Genomic DNA, 22,072 nt, shown 5'->3' with positions numbered 1-22,072 from the left:
ATCATCGCTAAAGCAAACAAAAATCTGGGATTCATAATGAGAATCGCTAAGAACTTTCGTGATCCGTACTGCTTAAGAGCACTTTTCTATGCATTCGTCCGCTCAATCCTTGAAACGGCAGTGGTTGTCTGGAGTCCTTACACTGATATTTGGTCCGTACGGATTGAGTCTGTTCAGAAGAAATTTATCAGGTTTGCGCTTCGGAATCTTCCTTGGAGGGACCCGATGGCGCTTCCTCCATACGAAAGTCGATGCAAGCTGCTGAACATGAACACACTGGCTAAAAGAAGAGACGATATGCGCGCGATCTTCGTTGGAAAACTGCTTCTTGGGACAATCGACGCTCCTAAAATTCTAGCTGAACTAAACGTGAATGTGACTTCGAGATTTCTCCGTTCTACGACTTTTCTTCGTATTCCTTTCCACCGGACAGTTTACGGACAAAACGAACCAATTTGTGCTATGTGTTATATGTTTAATTCTGTTTTTCATTTGTTCGACTTCAATATTAGTTGTGAAACTTTCAAGAATCGCTTGCGTAATCGAGATTTAGTGTAGTTTAGTACCTAATCATGTAACATTTTATCATGTAGACCATGTCGTCAGATGATTTTGTTAATAATAAATATAAATATAAATAATTTATCATGCAGAATTTTGTGTAAAATTATTTTCTCGCATTACTTTTCTCGAACAGGTAGAATTTTTCAAAGTATTTGAATTCCGTAAATTTCTAGTAATGAATATTTACATTTGCGTGAAATGATCCATGCACCACTAGTCGTCAAACTTGAATCAGTTGACCCAGTATTCTGTTTTTTTTCAGAAAATTTCGCATATAATGCAGTTGTAAAACATTTGAATTGATGGATTGAAGTACCTTTCAGAAGTTAAAAAATGCTTAAAATTTGTCGTTTTTCAAGGGTTTTTATACTTTTTTTTATAAATATTATAAAAATAAAATTGATTGTTTCTATCAACAAAATTAAAGCTCTCCAACCCTTCTACAATTCCTTCCTCGACACCACAATGTTATTGCTATTGTTATATTTCACTATTTAAAATGTTGTCATAACAGAACATTTTCTCATCTTTCAAATGAATGCAATTAAATTCTTCTAAGTTGCGTAATTTTGAATTGGGGTCAATTTAGAGCAAAAAATGAGTCTCAAGAAAAATTCAACTTTCGCAGTTGAGACTTGAGCTTAATTCCATTGTTGGGAATCAATCTATCGTAAGTTTTTTTTTTATCCCATTTATTTATTAGGCTCATTAGCATTTAGCTGTAACAGAGCCGGGTTTAATCGTGTACATGTACATATGTTTAAGTTTCTATAAATTGTGAATTACAGAGTAGTTAGTAGTAGCCATTTAGGCGTTAAGTTTTCTGTTCCATTACATTATGGTAAATTACACAGTAGTAGCCATTTAGGCGTAAGAGTATTCTTTCTGTTCTTCCATTGTTCAGCAGACCGGACAGCGGAGACAGTTGATATTGATCATTGTTGAGTTATTTATAGAACAGCAGCCCGATATTTCTTGCAGAGCAGAGCAGTTGTATGGATGAATCGATCTTTGTTCCACCGTGGATCGATTTCCATCGCTGATGATGGTTACGTGGACGTAGTTATTCTATAACAACACAAAGATGGTCAATTGAGGGCCCTGAGTTTGAACTCACGATCGATCGCTTGGTAAGCGAACGCGTAACCAAGTGGCTACGAAGACCCCCCTATCGTAAGTTGTCTGATGTCATTTTTCCCCGCAAGCACTTTGAAAGTCATCTAGACACTCAATACAGAATGGCCCATAAGGATTCGAAAAAAAATTCTAAAACGCCTTCAATACCCTCTGAAAATTCTCCGAACTATGGCGGAAAAAGGTTTGACTTACGCAACCGACTAAAGGTGAATCGGAAATCCAGAGTGAAGATGAATCGGAATTTACTGTGATCGATTATATTCCGGAGTGGGCAAAGATTTGTTTCATCTAAAATTTTGAGTAACACTGTAACACTGTAACAATGCATTTGTCAAAGCAATAACTGGATCTTGTATAGAACATTTTCAAGTTGCCACAATTGTCCTTCGATTTGCTGTGCGATCGTTATGTCATAAAATATTCATAATCCAAAATGAAATGATAACTATTCATTCGATCGAGAATATCTTCTGGAATTCTACTGGAATTCAATATGAATCAAATGAAGGCGAAATAATCAAGTTGACTGGATTATTACTGGCGTCTATGTGATATCAACTCATTTTTTTTGCAAGTGTTTAGAAAATCGTAAACTAAAAATGTATTTGAGAATGATTTTAATTTCATTTATTTCTATTTGATTGGACATTCGCTATTCAACTCTTGACGAGTAAAGTTCAGTGTCGGTATTGCGCGTTGCCACTTTTGCTATTGTGCTATTGGTATAGTGTACGAGTGAAGGTCATTGCTGTCCGCTTTCGAATTGACCTTTTGTGAAGTGGAACAAAGGAACAAAGGAAGCAGCGCTTTTGCAGCTTACAACCCTTGGCGGCTGTTGAACATCGGCATAACGGGATCGCCATCGTGTGGCTGTCGTTAACGGGAATTATCATCACGTGACCGTGTAAGCTATTCTTGCGCTATTGTGTTGTCTCCATAGCGCGTAGCCTCTGTCTCTCCCTGATTAGGGCAGTTGGCGGCTATATTTATTATTAATATTATCATTCAACTCATTTGTTCATTGTTTAATATTATTATCATATTTTTTTTTGTTTTGTTATTTTTTTTTCTCGAGATTATTGTTAAAATCAATAATATATTAGAAATAAGACAGAAATTTTTGTAAAATGATGTAAAATGAGATCTCCGATAATGAATCCCATACAAGATCGGGGGAAAAACAAAAACGAGTCCCTCATAAAGAAGATAATTCTTCTGGAGACGAATCCGCTCATACTTCCAAGCCCCCCTCAAAAAAAATTGCTAGCCTCCCTTCTCAACCTGTTACTTCCACTCCCTCTCTCCCATCATCGATTTCGCTTCCCCCTTCTGATGATACCGATCCAACCCAATCCTCGTCCTCGTCCTCGTCCTCGTCTTCTCCCTCTGTTGTCTCCGCTCCACGTGTCAGTGTTTATCCAGAAGATGCACCTGGAACTGGCCCGTGGGTTGTTTTCCTCCGGCCAAAACCAAAAGGAAAAAGCCTTAACGTGATTCAGATCATGAAAGATCTGGCCAGATACTCTTCTGTATCTGAAATTCGCAGGGTTAGACCGAACAAATTGCGAGTTGTCGTGAATGACCGGAAACACGCAAACGAGATTGTTGCTGACCAACACTTCACTCTCGAATATCGAACATTTATACCCTCCCATAACGTAGAAATTGAGGGGGTGATAACTGGAACGGGTCTGACGAGCGAACAAATAAAAAAAGAAGGAAAAGGCAAGTTCAAGAAGCTCCCCTCAATGGAAGTAAAGATCTTGGACTGTCGCCAACTCGGGAAACTCTCTCATGATGGGGACCAACCTAAATTTACGCCGTCAGAGTCGTTTCGAGTCACCTTTGCTGGTGCCGCCCTCCCTGACTACGTTATGGTGGACAAATTGAGACTACCTGTGCGACTCTTCGTGCCAAAGCCCATGACTTGTAACAAATGCAAGTCAGTTGGTTACACAGCAGATTATTGTGCCAACAAGGAGCGCTGTGCCACTTGCGGAGAGCAACATGTGGACAAATCCTGCAGTGCGACTGAGCATAAGTGTCCATATTGCGGAGGAACTCCACACGTGCTCTCAGCTTGTGAAACTTACAAGAGTCGCTGGGAGAAACAGAAGCGCTCTTTAAAGGAACGCTCGAAGCGCACATTTGCGGAAATTTGCAAGGGCGCTTCGCCACTGTCCCAACAACAAGAACAACTAATCTCAACACATAATACCTTTTCCACGTTGCCAGTTGATGAAATGGAAGCGGACACAGCTAGCGGGGGCACACCGTTTATTTTCAAAGAGAATCCCCGGCGCAAAAATGTGACCACTCCCAAAGTTCAAGAACAAGTCCCGCCGGTGATACCCCCTGTTAGCTTGCCTAAAAATCAATTGCAGCGGACAAGCAAAATCAGGTTCCTCCTGGCTTCCGTGGGAATAGTTCACCTTCAAACGACCCAGCACTCGAGGGGACATCAAAAACCCCAACTGTCCCTATTTTTCCGTGCAGCTCAACTTCCCAATCGGGATTTATAAAGTTGTCTGACCTTTTGGATCAAATCTTCAAGTGTTTTAATGTTTCCGACTCCATCAGAACCATTGTCATCTCAATGCTTCCAGTATTAAAGACAATTTTGCAACAATTGATGCAAACATGGCCCCTCCTTGCAATGATTATCTCTCTTGATGTCTAATTCAAATAGAGAGGTCGGAGATATCACTGTTTTACAGTGAAATTGTCGTAGTCTTATCACTAAATTGGATACATTCAAATTTTCAATTCATAACTTCAATTGTGATGTTTTTGCTCTGTCCGAAACTTGGCTTTCTTCGCGAGATGATATCCCTTTCCACGATTTTAATATTATACGTTTGGACCGTGATGATAGATACGGAGGGGTGCTATTGGGGATCAATAAGTGCCACTCATTTTTTAGAATTGACCTTCCACCTATTGGAGGGATCGAAGCTGTTGCTTGTCATGCAAACATCAGAGGCAAAGACCTCTGTATTGTCAGCTTGTATTGGCCTCCGAGAGCTGCGGTTAGCCGCAAACAACTTGATGACATGTGCTCACTCCTTCCTGAGCCACGATTGATCTTGGGAGACTTCAACTCTCACGGAACTGCCTGGGGGGGAACAGTACGACGACAATCGTTCATCGTTGATATATGACCTTTGTAACAGCTTCAATATGACCGTTTTGAACACTGGGGAAACAACACGTGTACCTAAACCTCCTGCTAACCCAAGTGCTCTTGACCTCTCGCTTTGCTCGAATTCACTATCGTTAGATTGCAAGTGGAATGTAATCCAGAACCCCAACGGTAGTGATCACTTGCCAATCAAAATTTCCATCACCATTGGGTCGAATTTTTCTGAATCTATAAACATGGCATATGACCTCACAAGACACATTGACTGGAAAAAATATGCGGACGTGATTGCTCTAGCCATCAATTCCAGAGATGGTTTACCTCCATTGGAGGAGTATAACTTCCTTTCTCGTTTGATCTATGACAGCGCGGTTCGCGCTCAAACGAAACCCATCCCAGGTTCCACTATTCGTCGAAGGCCTCCCAATCTATGGTGGGATAGCCAGTGTTCCAAGCTTTATGTAGAAAAATCGAATGCATTTAAAGCTTTTCGGAAACGTGGAACCCCTGAAAATTTTCAAACGTATTTAGCCCTTGAAGATCAATTTAAAAACTTAATCAAAGGGAAAAAACGTGCTTATTGGCGAAATTTCGTGGGAGGTTTGTCACGAGAAACGTCAATGAAAAAAATATGGAAAGTGGCTCGAAACATGAGAAATCGCTCTTCAACGAATGAAAGCGAAGAATATTCACATCGATGGATTTTTAATTTTGCACGGAAGGTTTGTCCTGATTCCGCTCCTGTGCGAAAAATTGTTCGAGATATACCGCAAGATAGGTGCGATCTTGATTCCGAGTTTTCGATGGTAGAATTCTCTCTTGCTCTCCTTTCATGTAACAATTCTGCTCCGGGATCGGATAAAATTAAGTTCAACTTGCTGAAAAACCTCCCTGATGTGGCGAAACATCGCTTGTTGAATTTATTCAATCGGTTTCTGGAGAATAATATTGTTCCAGATGATTGGAGACAAGTACGAGTTATAGCTATTCAAAAACCCGGAAAACCCGCGTCCGACTTCAATTCGTACCGCCCAATAGCAATGCTGTCTTGTATACGGAAATTGTTGGAGAAAATTATCTTGTTTCGCCTTGATCGATGGGTTGAAACGAATGGCCTACTCTCAGATACACAATATGGGTTCCGCAGGGGCAAGGGGACGAATGATTGTCTTGCGTTACTTTCTTCAGAAATTCAAATGGCTTACGCCGAAAAAAAACAAATGGCTTCAGTATTCTTGGACATAAAGGGGGCCTTCGATTCTGTTTCAATAGAGGTTTTGTCGGACAAATTACACTCTCGGGGTCTGCCGCCTCTATTGAATAATATGTTATATAACTTGCTTTGTGAGAAACATTTGAACTTTTCTCACGGAGATTCGGCAGTAAGTCGGGTCTCTTACATGGGCCTCCCCCAGGGCTCATGTTTAAGCCCCCTTTTGTACAACTTCTATGTAAGCGACATCGACAATTGCCTTACACAAAATTGCAGCCTAAGACAACTTGCAGATGATGGAGTGGTATCTGTCGTAGGATCAAACGAATCCGACCTGCAAGGACCCTTACAAGATACTTTGAACAATTTTTCAACCTGGGCCATTGGGCTAGGGATCGAATTCTCCACGGAGAAAACAGAGATGGTGGTTTTTTCTAGGAAGCATAGACCAGCAAAACCAAAGCTTCAACTTTTGGGTAAACCGATCACTCATGCTATGTCATTCAAGTATCTTGGGGTCTGGTTTGACTCCAAATGTACTTGGGGGGGCCCATATTAGGTATCTGAGTAAAAAATGCCAACAAAGAATAAACTTTCTCCGTACAATTACCGGCACATGGTGGGGAGCCCATCCCGAAGATCTTATAATGTTGTATCGAACAACTATTCTCTCAGTGATGGAGTATGGCAGTTTCTGTTTTCAATCAGCTGCCAAAACACACCTCATTAAACTCGAGCGAATTCAGTATCATTGTCTCCGTATCGCGTTGGGATGTATGCCCTCAACGCATACCATGAGCCTCGAGGTTTTGGCAGGCCTACTCCCACTAAAAGATCGCTTCAATTTATTATCTCTTCGGTTCTTCATCCGATGTAAGGTCATGAACCCATTGGTGATCGGAAATTTTGAGCAGCTGATCAAAATTTCCGATCACCAATGAATTCATCTCCATGCAGGTTGATCCTTTTCGTATATTCCCAACCGTGTTTGTTTCCCTGACTACATCAATTCCTCTGTGCATTTTGATCTGTCCATGAAGCAAGATATCCATGGACATTCAGATTACCAACGATCGAGGATCGCTCCAACTATCTTCGATGAAAAGTATGGGGGTATCAATTGTGATAATATGTACTTTACTGATGGGTCCACTATAAACGAGTCCACAGGATTTGGAGTGTTCAACGAATTTTTTAGCACCTCACACAGTCTTCAGAATCCTTGCTCAGTGTATATTGCTGAATTGGCAGCAATTCATTGGGCGCTGGACAGCGTCGCCTCACGACCTGTTGAACACTATTACATTGTAACGGATAGTCTTAGCTCTGTCGAAGCTATCCGTTCAGTGAGGCCGGAAAAGCACTCGCCGTACTTCCTTGAGAGAATACGAGAAATTTTGAGTGCATTATCCAGACGCTGTTATGTCATTACCTTTATCTGGGTCCCTTCACATTGCTCCATTCCGGGTAATGAGAGGGCTGACTCATTAGCAAAGGTAGGTGCAATTGAAGGCGATATTTATCAGCGTCAAATCGCCTTCAATGAATTTTATTCTTTAGTCCGTAAAAATACCATCGCTAACTGGCAACGCAAATGGAACGAAGGTGAATTGGGCCGGTGGCTTCACTCGATTATCCCTAAGGTTAGCCTCAAACCATGGTTCAAAAGTCTGGACTTGAGTCGGGACTTTATTCGCACCTTCTCCCGACTCATGTCCAATCACTGTTCGTTAGACGCGCTACTCTTTCGTTTCAATCTGGCCGGCAGCAATATCTGCGTTTGTGGCCGAGGCTACCACGACATCGAACACGTTGTTTGGTCGTGTGAGGTGTATCTTGTTGCCAGATCGAATTTAGAGAACTCCCTTCGGGCTAGAGGAAGGTAGCCCAATGTGCCGGTGAGAGATGTGTTGGCTCGGTTAGACCTTGATTACATGTCCCAAATATATGTTTTCCTTAAATCTATCGATGTTCGTGTGTGATTATCCTTATATCCTTATACCCTCCATTTCTTCCTTTGTGAGTAATTGGTCCGCTTGCTATAAACAGGAGAATGAAATGTAAATTCACAATAGATGTACGAATAGATTTAAGAATTGAGTGTGTGTGATTATCAACATTGTAATAATTTCCTTATACCCCATCCTTTTCCTGAGAAAAATATGTCACCCTTCTAATCTCGAGTTCACCGCGAGTAATCGGTTTCCCACATTACTAACCATAGATTTAAGAAAATTGTTCATATATATAGTTTTAAAAATATATTTAAGATTTCGGCTCCTTTAAACTTATGCAACTGAGCCTGTAAAAATAAACGAATTTATAAAAAAAAAAAAAAAAAAACTACTTGCAAATAACATGTTTCTCCGTTACATGGAATAAAAGTTTGATACAGAAAATATGATAGAATGAAGACAGACCCCTTCCCTCTTCTCCCCTTAGAGGGAGGGGAAGAGTGTCTATTCACCATAGAAACGTTTCGTGCCACCTAAAATTAATTTTCGAGTTATGCAGACATTTGTGTTTCATTTGTATGACAGCCCCACTTAAGGGGGGAGGAGTGTCGAACCACCATAGAAACATTTATTGCATCCTAAAATCTTCACATGCCAAGTTTGGTTTCATTTGCTTGATTAATTCTCGAGTGATACAGATATTTTTGTTTTATTTGTTTGGCAAGACAAAACCCCCCCCCTTAACTCCCTTCCCCCTCTAAAACCTCCAGATGCCTAATTTGACTGCACTTGCTTGGTTAATTCTTGAATAATGTGGAAATTTGTGTTTTATTTGTATGGCAGCCTCTCCTTAGAGAGGGGGAGGAGTATCTAACCATCGTAAAAACATTTATTGCACCCTAAAAACTTCACATGCCAAATTTGGTTTCCTTTGCTTGATTAATTCTCGAGTAATGCAGAAATTTGTGTTTTATTTAATGAGTTTAATAAGGCATGAGTATAATATAGGCTTGGTTTTTCGCAGTGTGTTGAGAGTCGTAAAAAAAATATTCTAATTTGGTTTCAATGAATTCTCGAACTTTTCTTCAGATGCCCTTCATTATATTTTTTACGCTCTGACGGCTAACCTAAGCGGCCATTTTGTTTCACTTTTTCCTTTTTCCTTTTTTCCTTCATCTCTGTCGTATCACGAGTCACCTTCAAAATCATTCTCGCAGACGAGTTCTTCTGACGGTGCTTTGACTTGCATTGAGTTTCTTGGCGATATAATAATCAGATAGCCCTGGGTTTGCCCTAATTCTGCACGCACGCACCTACAAAACGAGCGATATTCAGGTTTCTTGAATACACCATTGAAATAGAAGCGGTATGTTCAAGTCGACAAAAAAATCTGATTTCTGACTGTTATCTAGCCTCCAAAAAATCATGGGTGACAATCGATTTTTTGAAGTAGTAGGTGATAACAGCCATGGGAGTCGACATTATCCCGGAATTTCACTTCACTAACAGGATTCATCAATTAAAAGATCACTGAAATATGCGTATTTAAGTTCAGGGAAATGATGTTGAAGATTATTACAAATCATAAAGTCGTGTATTTTCATATCAAACGACCAAATTTGTTGGACAACCTATATATTATTATATTTATATTTGCCTTATTCATATCTTCTTCTTTCTTCTTGAATGGCGTTTAACGTTCCCTGTGGAACTTTTGCCGTCTCAACGTATGCATTAACTAGCGTCATTTATTAATACTTAGTTGAGATTTCTTAAGCCAAATAACACGCCTTGAATGTATTCCGAGGGGCAAGCTCTTGAATACGCGTGACCACAGTGCAAGTCGAAGGAAATTTCTTTGACGAAAAATCCCCCGGCCAGAACGGGAATCGAACCCGAACACCCGGCATGATAATGTGAGACGCTAACCACTCGGCCACGGGTGCACACGCCTTATTCATATCTATGTTTTAATTCCATAAACAGCTATTGCGATTAGAAAAATAATTTGACTACAACCTTCATAAATCAACATCCGAAAACTGTTCATAGTTGTTTTCGTCATGCTAGAATCATCTGTCTGTCTCATTTCTATAAATAATTAGTAGAGATCTGTTTTGTTGAATCGTTTGATTGTATTTTCAATATCAAGGCCAGTGACACACCCGCGAAAATTTAAATTGGCACCCGTCGTGCCGCTATGTCAACAACACATTTTAATATATTGTTTTATCTTTCGTGTTTCCGCTGGCGGAATGAAAACAACCAGTCCAGCCACTACCACTTTTATCTGTCACGTGAGCAATTTTTATTTCATTTTATACTGAAATCTGATGTGATAATTTGTAAGATTGTGTTCCTCCGCCATCTTCCTGAATGCATCCATGAAGACCTTATCATGCTGATAACCTGCTGTCCATTGTTTTGTGTCATTCGGAACATGACAAACTGAGAAGATCCATCTATCTTCAAATTTTATTTTAATTAATGTATGTACTCTCTAATCAGTTGTAAAACAACAGTGTATAGATTTGTTTGCAGGGTGCGGAAGTTATATATTATTATTGCAATGAAGATGATTAGCGACGATTACCGCTTTATCGCTACCAGCATTTATCAGTGCTAGTAGTATTCAGCGTATTTATTTATGTTTGTGCTTCTATCAATGGATGATATACACAAACGCTCGAGAGCGAATTGATTTAAATGATCACAAAAGAGCTCTCGTAGAACTCTTAAATGACAACTGGTCGTGCCCCTACGCACGTAAGCGACACAAAATCCTATCATAAACAAGCGTGTTGAGTAATATGGGCTCGCAAATGCATGCATTTGTATCGTCAATCGAGTGCCACAGTGAGATGTAAACAACGATTGAATGTAAGACGCCATGAGGAATGACCTTGCCGTTGGCTAACGGCCCAAAAGTGATAACTCACGACGGTTGCGCGGCGCGAAGTCCGGCGTGCAGCACCCAAAATTCGACACGCTTGTGGTCGTCGTAAAAAAGGGAAACAGGGAATTTGAAATTCAATCAATTTTGTTTTTTAATACTTACGGGAACATGTTTCATTCGTATTTTTGTCGATCGTGTTGCAGGTATCAAATTCATCTTTCACTAGAAGAGAGGTTGAGTTCGGAGTGCTTTTTACTAACATTGTATCATCATCTACCCAGTTCAGCTTTCTCTCATCGCGAATTTTTACGATCGCCGGTCAAACGTCAAGCTACCATCGCGCAAAAACGAAACAACAATGTGTCTAGTATTATAAATAGCCCATCGCGAAAATCGGCTGTTGGTTAATTTACATTCGGATATATAATCGATTTCATCTAAATACATCGCTTACAGAATGCATAACAAGCCGACGCTTTATAGATCTTTCCAATTTCATTATCCATGGGAACTCAAAAATTGGACCAATGCAGCAGCTTTTCTGCAGTATGATCGCCTCAAGCGCAGATATAATGAATACCGGGTGATACATACGAAATGTTGTTAATTCATAGACTTACAGGTTCATTTTCAACCATCTCAACTAATTTTTATAACATAGGACTATGTCTTTGATTTCTTTATGGGGGGTCACTCTACGAAAAATGTAACGATTCATTAAGAGATTTCAGATGCATATTACTCCAAATCATTATTGCGACATATGTTGTGTTATATACTAGGGATTGCATTACCATGCCAAAATTTCAATAACCGGTTATTCGGTAATGAAAATATCATCACCGGTAAAAAAAATGCTTTGAAATAAACCATTTTCTTGAAGAAAAGACTTTTATGGATAATCGTTAGTTTACAAGAAAACATTTTGCAAGTTTTTCCTACTTAGTTTGTTGGTTAAAGTAATACTTAGGCACACAAATAATGTTACTTTTGTCGTCTTCTGATCTAGATCGGATCTATTTAACGAAATTTCAATCAGAGTCAGAGTTCAATGATGTTGGGCGTACAGTACAAAGAGCCTAGAATACTATTGTCACGTATTTGCCTCTGATACGAAAACTCTTGTCAGAGCGTTCTCGTCAATCCGTTCAAAGACGTTGAGCTTGGGCTTGAGCACGATATCTCAAATTCAACTGAACCGATTCATGTCGAATTTTAATGGATACAATCTGCAGGCACCTTTCTATCGCATAAACATCAAAAAAATTATATTTTTTAAAATTTTGCTAATTTTAAAAAATTGTACAGCGTAAGAAAAAACGTTTTAAGCCACATTTTGTCAAAAAATATGTTTTTAACTTGTCCGAGGTTCATGCGATAGCGGCATGATCCAGAATCAGTATGATTTTTTTTGTTTCAGATACCCAGAAGGGCTGGAATCGTGTACGCTATAGCATAACTTTTTTTTGAACCCTCTCACTTCATCAGCTCTTAACTATTCTAGTAGTAGTAGGGGGTCTCCGTAGCCACATTGGTTGCGCGTTCGCTTAGTAAGCGATCGATCGTGAGTTCAAAACTCAGGGCCCTCATTGATCACCATCTTTGTGTTGTTACAGAATAGCTACGTCCACGCAACAATCATCAGCGATGGAGATCGATCCACGGTCGAAATAAGATCGATTCATCCATACAACTGTTCTGCTCTGCAAGACACATCGGGCTGCTGTTCTATAAATAACTCAACAATGATCATATCAACTGTCTCCCCTGTCCGGTGGTCCAACTGGATAATGGAAGAACAGAAAAGAATACTCTTACGCCTAAATGGCTACTGTGTGAATGTACCATATGTAATGGTATAGAAGGAATACTGGCGAATGACAACTGTGTAATGTGCTAATTATAGATATGATAACCATGTGACATGTACACGATTAAAATTCGGCTCTGTTACATCTAAAATGCTAATGAGCCTTAAATAAATAAATGGGATAAAACAAAAAAAAACTATTCTAGTTATGAATATTTTCCTCCGTTCAATTTTTGTTTTATTGTTAAAAGATAGATGAACAAATTATGATACAATAGTCATCATCAATTGTGTCACAACCACGAGCAGAAAGATAATTCATATATGCGAACAAATCTGCATATACAAAACGTTTTTCTGCAATTCTTTCAATCAGAATTTCAAACAGTTGCTTCAAAATTTCTGATAATTGCTCCGATAGCTTTTCAAGGATTAAAATATATGGTACTACTGCCAAAATGTTTTATTTAGAACCCTATACAATATTTTCCATACAGCTGGTCATTTGATTCGGGGACGTTTTACTCCCTTACTCAGTCAGACCCTTTGGAAATTTCAAATTTTTATTTTGAGGATGGCGTGAAATAAACGAAAAAGTAATTTTTCACTATATATCCTGTGTTAAACCACATAGGGGTTCAAATAAACCGTCAAAATTTCTTATTTAATATCCTATACAATACTTGCCATAGAACTGGTAATATGGTTCGAGGGCACTTTTTGCTCCCTTACCCGGCAAGGCCCTTTGAAGGTATTTGAACCAAAAAGCTTACCACATGTCAATGTATTATTTCGAGCTGGATTTAATTTCAGCATATCCAAACCATCTTCTTAAACCAAATAATTGTTTTTCTATCATCACTTCCGACTGTTGTTCGGTGATCACTCGTACAGTACAGTTTTAAAAGTGCAAGTTGCAAAAAGCAAATAGCCCGTTGAAGCAATAAAGTGATAATCTGACTGGGTCAGGTCTGAAGAATACGGCGGGTGCGATAACATTTCCCAGTTAAGTGTTTTTATTGCGTCCCTCAGGGCTTTAGCGGTGTGCGAAATCATGCTGTAACCGTGTCTTCGGGCCCACACCGATTTCCCCTCAATGTAAAGTTTAAATTTATCATTTATTGTCGATAGCGATCTGCATTCACCGTTTCACCCTGTTTTAGTAGCTCATTGTACGCCATACCGTCCTGCTACCACCACACACAGAGTATCGTCTTCACCAGGTGAAAGCTCTGATTTTTTGCACTTAGAGTTCTCGAAATAATGTTATAAAGCAATTTTACGCCAAATCGACCGAAAAACAGCAAATTTTGACTCGACATTCTGCGATTTTTTTTTAACTTGATACTTATGATGGAAGCTAGTCACCTAAAATCTACGTAAGCATGTTGATCGAGTGCGGCACTAAGTTCCGTCATGAGCGCTCAGCAAAAATCGACCATTCAAAGCTGTAAAAGAGATTTGGTGGAACATTTCTCGCGAATATCTTTGATGGAAAGTATGCCAAAGCATGTCCAAGCAATCATCAAAGCTAGGGAAAAGTACAATAAATACTAGATTTCGCTTACAAACTTATTCCTGGTACATTTCTACACTTTTTTTACCAACCTAAATTATTGTTTATTAATTAAGTCCACCTGAATCCCTTCATATTAAATTAATGAATATTCAATCTTTCAATGTATACTGGATAATTACAAGAAGGCAATTTTATTTGAACTGTTATTTTCATGAGACCGCACTGCAGATTAATCAAGAAATAAATCAATGACCCAATCCTTGATACTTCACTTAAGTCCGTAAGTTTCCATGAACACCGTTAACGTTTAGGGGAAAAGGGGGGAATTTGGACCACCTAAGCAAATCGCAAATTTCCAAACCAATACGGTCTAAATAAAAAATGTCACATTGTATACTGAGCTACATTTGTTTTCTCTCAATCAAGAATGTTTAGGGATTTTCTGAGGCGAAAAATCTCTGGTTACGTCTTCCTTCGGAGCGGAAGTAAAAGAAGTTGGCCCGGCTCATGAGTTGTTGAGTCTGATAGGTAGGAACAGGTGGAGTCGCCTCCCTGATGTCGGTGATTGGCACTAAAGTGGCGGAAATAGGCCGACGAAAAATAAGCGAAGATAAAAAAAAAAAAAAAAAAAAGAATGTTTAATCATTATATCATGCTTCAAATTACCAAATATATCATAAAATGAAAGAGATGATTTTTGGACATTAAAATTTGATGCGGGGTGATTTGGACCGTTTGTGGGGTGATTTGGTCCAGTGTATGTTTCATCGAAAAAAACATACTTATGTTCATGTAAAGTATTTTGGGATAATGTTACAATCAGTAACAGGGTTTCTTGATCGATACCAGGTGTCTTGGCCAGATTCCAGACCAGAAAAATTGGATTGAGACCATCTCGAATTCTGCATGGATCTTTTCACTGTTGTTCGAGCATTTTCAAACACTTTCGAAACTTGGTCAAAGAAAATCCATTCTTGATGACCTGCGTTGCTCTTTCAAGCTCCTCCTTCTTCCAACGTTGTCTGCTCATCCTCTTTTTGTAATTCAGCGGCATCTTGAATCAATTACACCACAGAAAAGCCTCAAACCTGTAGGACCAATTCACCCACAAAAACGTCTCCATATCACCCCACACAACATGCAAAAATTGAAATGGAATTAATTTCATTTATTGTTTTCAAACTTACAGTTTCGCTGCATCAAATTGTTCCTCTTCTGTAGGCGAACAGAACTTTACTGCACAATAAACGAAAAGTTTGTTTAATCAGCGGGAAAAACATTAAAACCTCGATCGGAAAACTCACATTTTTTGGCAATCAATGTGCTTGCTGTGTTCATGCTACCGTTTCCTTCCACCTGTCGAATTTTACCAAAGTTTGTTTATGTTAGGTACGGTACATACGGTTCAACAATAAAAGGAGATGACATTATAAAAAATCTAAGGTGAGCCGTACTTTTTGAGATAAAGGGGTGGTCCAAATCACCCCTTATGTCCAACTCACCCCGTGTTACCCTACTCAAACAATCCATGCTTTACACGCTTCGTCAAAATTTAATCATGCAGAAACAAACAATCGAGTACCGTAGTAAACACGCATCTGTTTCGTTCGATAAGCAGTCGTCGATAACGTTGAAGGTTAGTGGACACACTGACTCTGGCCTTTCGCCGTTGTCACAAAAATTAATTAGTACATAGTACTTTCGAGGTGCTAATTTCAGTGGATTCATTACTAGAGGATGACTATTCAGACTCAAACATTTTACCAGCCCTACTGTTCTCGAGCAAATCTCACCACGAAGTTGTGTATTCAAAAATAAAACCATATACATCTCAAGAACTGGTTAATGTCGTTCTCGTGACCGGCTAGTTGACGCATTTTGCGGCCTACGCTAGCGAAAGAGGTTGGGATCGGATTTTTATCTCGATTGTTATTCTCTATACTCTCGACATTCAGTCAATCCGTGTTTGGGTTTGCGCTTTGATAAATACCCGTTAATATTTACTTCAGAGGGAAGAACTGGCCCTGAGTAACCAAAGTGTAGAAAAACATAAAACTGGGAGCATGTTTGTTATTTTCTTCACAAAACAGTCGACTAAATCATGTGGGGACTAAGTTGACTGATTTGAAGTGTTAACAATGTTTTGCTGCCATTAATTTATTTTACGAATAAATGGTTAAGAGTGTAAAGAATTTCAGTAGGCAATTTTGATGTTAGCAGGGCTTGTAATTTTTTTTCATTTGATAATCAACTTCAAAAATATGTTAATGTCATCCTGTAAATAAAAAAGTAACATGGTTGTTCAGTGCATTAAATATGTTAAGTATAGTTTCAAATAAAGAGCATTTGCGGCACTCGCTTCGTTTTTTTTTCATTTGTAAAAAAGCGTTCAGGGCACATCGTTTGCTTGTTATAGAGCAATTCCATGCCAAATCTGCTGGTCGTTAACCTGACCTTCTCCGATTTTTTTTTGAAAATTGGTACTTTTGATGGAAACCCAAAATTATAATTCTCATTGTCTCATTTAAATTGGTCATAATTTAAATTATTACCGAATTTAATATTGATGATGTTGATGATGATGATGGTTCCGCCCCCTTTCCCTACAGAGGTTTGAGCAAGACGAGATAATATTCAAATATGTATATTAAAATTTGTTATACGCCTAGTTTTTTTATGCGGTTTTTTCACGAGGGTTTTTTACGCGGATTTTCCAATTAACGCGTTTTTTTATGCGGATTTTCCAATTAACGCGGATTTTCCAACTACCGTGGATTTGAGCAATATCACATCTCTCTCTCAGCTCACATTTCTTCTTCATGCTCCCTCAGAGCATATGAAGGTAATCAGGGCTTGCGACGTTATCTTTATCCAACTCCCGATCTTGAATCGAACATAGATTCTAAAATGGATTGACTCAACGGTACTCAACCTTTTTTTCATAGGGGCCACAACACGTGTTAGCAATGGTATCGTGGGCCGCAAACAAAATGAATAAAGAAGGATTATGTCCAAAACACGAACTACGAAATTATTGCCGGCGAGAACAAACATTTAAAAAAATATAATAAAACTCTTTGATACAAATATTTGATAGCAATGACAAGGGTCGTCAAATTAATTCAAGCACTGTACGGTTGATTACTCGCTGTCTAAAGCACTCAAACTGAAACACTAAACAATAAGGCGAAAGTAATGACATTGAAACCAATTTTCACTTTCAGTTTTCCACCGAAGAACAAAACTCTCAACGCATTTTTTTTAATGAATTGAAGAAAGCTTAAAGTCTCTATAATTCAAAACAACATCATTACACCAATGAATCCAAACACACTCCTGAATTCACAGAAGCTTCCTTAAGCCAAAAATGGATATAAAATAAATTTTTGGAATGCATCGAAATTTATAAAATAACTCTTCAGTCGAAAGCTTTAGTGGCCCATTGGTTTGCGTTGTTTTATAGATGCAGCTGAAGATGGCTGATTCATGATTCGTTCTTGTTCTCCCGAGAATAATACACTAACGCACTCAGTATGGATCGCGATATTTTTCTCATATTACACACATTGCGGCTCCAGTCGATTATATACACTCTGTCCAACTTCTATAAGACCAGGTGATGATCTTGCTGCTTTGTGCCATTGTAAACAACCAATGCTTCAACTTATATTCTAGTTTATTGGTAGTGGTGACTACCATATACTGCATGATTCTCATATGTTTGTGTGCAAGCGCTGAGCGTAAACGAATGTTTTTTGTATTTTTCAAGTGTCAAGTTTTTATAAGACCAGTTAAATTTTTCCGTTATTTTAGTTGTTTTGATCAATAAATCTGAAAATTGCCGAAGGGAAAAGTGCTCACGGAGAGAAAAGAAAGACAAATCGATGCATTTCACCAAGAAGACGTTGGTATCATAGAAATTTCTCGTCGAATTGGACGATCCCATCAAGTAGTGCTCAATTATTTGACGAATCCTCAAGGATACAGTAAGAAGGAGAGAGCTCCACGTAAATCGAAGCTCTCTGACCGGGATAAGCGAGAAATAGCTAGAACAGCTTCGAATACATCAAAATCGCTTATGCATATGAAGCAATACTTCAATTTAAATGTTACTCGGGTGACAATTCGTCATGTTTTGGTGAAAAATCCTCACATAAAGAGGGTTTAAAAGGTTAAAACTCCTCATCTTACACTATCTCACATCGGAAGACGTCTGAGTTTTGCCAAAGCTCACATGAAGCGACAGTGGGACATGGTTATTATGACAAAGAATGTTTCCAAAAGAATACATTTTGCTGTATACCACAACAAAAAGCTTTTCAATGTATAGGTTATCTTCAGTGACAAAAAAAAAAGTTCAACGGCTCTGACGGTTTCAATAGGTACTGGCGTGATTTACGGAAGAAGGAACAGTATTTTCAAACAAGGAATTTTGGTGGAGGCTCGTGCATGGTTCGGGCGGGATTCTGTGCAACCGGAAAGCTCAAGATAGCTTTCACATCATTCAAGGATTACGTACATGCATTCAACAATGTATGAATGTATCCTGTTGAAATTCTAACTTTTTGTGTTGCGACGAAATAGAATCAGGGTGGTCTTATAGAAGTTGGACAGAGTGTATTTGTTCCCCACTACCGTATCTATCTGATACAATATAAATTTGCCTACACAACTTTTCTTAAAACATACATCGAATGTATTTTTCAGTGTTTACTCGTCTCTTGTTATTTTTTTACTGAGAAATATATGTAATCTGCCCTAACTACCGCAACGGGTCATTTGACCCATGCAAACATTCATACGATATCAGAATGATTTGTATGTGTGGTTGTGATACAAAACCATTACTTTACACATGTTTGCCATTGCTATTTTGCTTGTCAAAAATTGTAATTTCATTAATTTGCTAATAAGTGCTATCCTAAAACTGTCGAAATATACAGGTGAAATATGGTATGTCACTCCATACGTAACACCCCAGTACAGATATATAAAGATATGAAAAATGATGTGCTTCAAAAATACAGAGACAACAAAAGTGCGATATCTATCTTTCACTCTTCCCTAGAATCGAGCAAAACTTGACTTGAATCAATATGATGATGTATTGAACTATAGAGGCTTCTGAATTCATCAGCTCATTGGCCTCTAGCCTTGAAAAAGACCAATTTGAGAAACTAAACTAAAAACTCAGCCTTGAGAAAGGTCATTTCGAAAGCCAGGCTGTCGTCTGGTCGCTAGCTAGATGACTGATGAATTGTGAATACTGTTTTTGATATCACGAATAGTTTGTTTATACTCAATGAATATAAGACGGCAGAGCTTGGATTTATTTTAATATTTTCACATTGTCCGTAGAACGAATGCCGCATTTGCATTTCGATTGACCGATTTACGCGCGTCTGATTAGCAGTGATATCAAAATATTGTATCTCTTTGATGCATACTCGAACCACGATAGGAAAATGTGTATTCTTCTAATTTTCTTTAATTATTAAATAAATTATTTATTATGAGTTGAGGAACCGTAATGTATAACGTACAAAAAATTTTAACGAATTTCCAGTTCGAACGAAATGCAAACCATCGACATTCGCTCAGAGCTAAAATAATTATTGAAGTTAAAACTATTTAATAGAAAGCGTGTCCTGTTTTCTTAATATGTGCCATTACTGAAAGTCATAATCTTATTACAAGGGCTGAAAAGTCCCGGGCTTTTAATGAAAACAATCGTTTTTTGGGTAAAGCTGTATTTATTCCTCAACATAGTTTTCTTCGAGGGCAATACACTTGGTATAGCGAGCTTCCAACATTTCGATTCCCTTTCTGTAGTACGAAATGTCTAAGTCTTCGAAATATGCCTAAGTACCACTCAGCAGACTGCCTATTGGACTCAAGAGTGTGGTAGTGGATGCATGCTTCATCCATTGTCACAAAACGTCGAAAGAAGTCAACTCGATTACGCTTCAGTAACGCCAAACCGGCTGTTGAATCATCAATGCTCCGCTGTCTTTGGTCGACGGCCAGCAAACGCGGCACGCATCGCGGGGATAGCTTTTTCATGTCCAAAATATCGTGCAAAATGTAACCCACTCGTTCTTTTGAAATACCTATTACCTCAGTTAATTCGCGTAACTTCACTTTACCATCGTTCGAAACGAGTCGATGCATTTGTTTTACATTTCTGGATTCGTAGACTCCTTGGTTTTCCAGAGCGACGTGCATCTGCGGTGCTTGTACGGCCATTTTAAATTCACTAGACCACCGATAAACTATTGTTCTCGAAGGTGCAGAAGTGAAAGAACATTTCGCCAACCACTCCATTGTTTTTCCCAATTTTTTCTCTATTATAGTGACTCTCAACACATTTTAGCTGGTTCGTCACATTTACTTGACCAACTGTAGTTTGTGAACAAATAAATTTATGAGATCTCTAGACCGAAATTCGAATTTTTCGGACCTGGGACGACATCAGCAGCGAGAGCTATGGGGTTCAATAAGCCCACAGTGCACAGCTTTTGTTTGCAGTCGAAATACATGAATCCTATTACGTATCATTTGTTTTGGGTTTCCAGAAAAAATAAATAATACCGTTTTACTTCGAGAATTCTATTTATTGAGAACGAATAAAAACGCGTTTAGTCCAGGGCATTTTGTTTGTGACAACAGGATGTTTGACATATCGAAAAGACATGAGTCAGATCAAACAATACATGTTCATAGATATAAATACAGATAAAGTTCTCTATATATTCGATCAGTTGGAAAGTTTTTCTTCTACACACCTCGTCTTACCAACTTCATGGCTTTACAAAACCTTTCGACGGCCTCTCGTGATGAAAGCTTAGTCAAAATATCAGTTAACTGATTCTTAGACGAAACATTGACCAACTCGACCTCCTTGCTCCAAACTTTTTCACATACAAGATGACACTTGACGTAAACAAGTTTAGTTCTCTTTGATTCCGGATTCTTGGCAATGGATAGACATCCTTGATTGTCTTCTTAGATGATATAGTTTGTTCCAATGATAGTTGAACATCAGTAAAAAGTTTCTTCAGCCACATAGCCTCAGCTACTGCGTTGGCAGCAGCGATATACTCCGCCTCAGTAGACGATGCTGCAACAAGACTCTGTTTTCTGGTTGTCCAGCTCATCACATTCCCAAATGCTTCAAAAAGGTATCTACTTGTTGAGCGTCTGTCGTCTAAATCGTTCGCCCAGTCGGAGTCTACATGACCCCTCAACGGTATCACATCTGGATTCCTTTTATAGAACAACTTCTAGTTGGTGTTTCCTCGAAGATAACGTAGCACTCTTTTCAAATGATTCCAATGCACTTGTTCGGCAGAGTCTTGGAATCTACTAAAGTAGCTCACTGCAAAGCAGAGATCAGAGCGACTACCAAGCATAGGGTACATCAGACTTCCAATAAGTTGCCTGTATTGGTTGTCTTCACCTGTCTGATTCAACGATCGCTGGAGCTGGAGTACTTGACTCAAAAGGCGTCGCGACAGGATTACAGGACTGCATGTTGAATCGTAATAGAATCCTTTCTGCAAATGCTGATTGACTGATGGAAACTGTACCAGCACTCCTATCAATTTTGATTTGCTTTCCCATAAAATGCTCAACAGTCCCCAAATCTCATCCTAAACTCCTAAACACAGTTTTGCTTTTAGATCCTCAATTACTGCTTCGTTATTTCCAACAATCAGAAGATCATCTACGTAATGCAATACGTAGAATCTGTCAGAAGTATCGTCTTTCACATACAAACAGTAATCTGATTCAGAGCGTAGAAACCCCAATCTAATAATATATTGATGAAAACGA

The sequence above is a fragment of the Toxorhynchites rutilus genome, chromosome 1 (genome assembly GCF_029784135.1).
Source record: "Toxorhynchites rutilus septentrionalis strain SRP chromosome 1, ASM2978413v1, whole genome shotgun sequence".
Lineage (NCBI taxonomy): Eukaryota > Metazoa > Arthropoda > Insecta > Diptera > Culicidae > Toxorhynchites > Toxorhynchites rutilus.
This window is presented reverse-complemented; position numbering follows the sequence as displayed.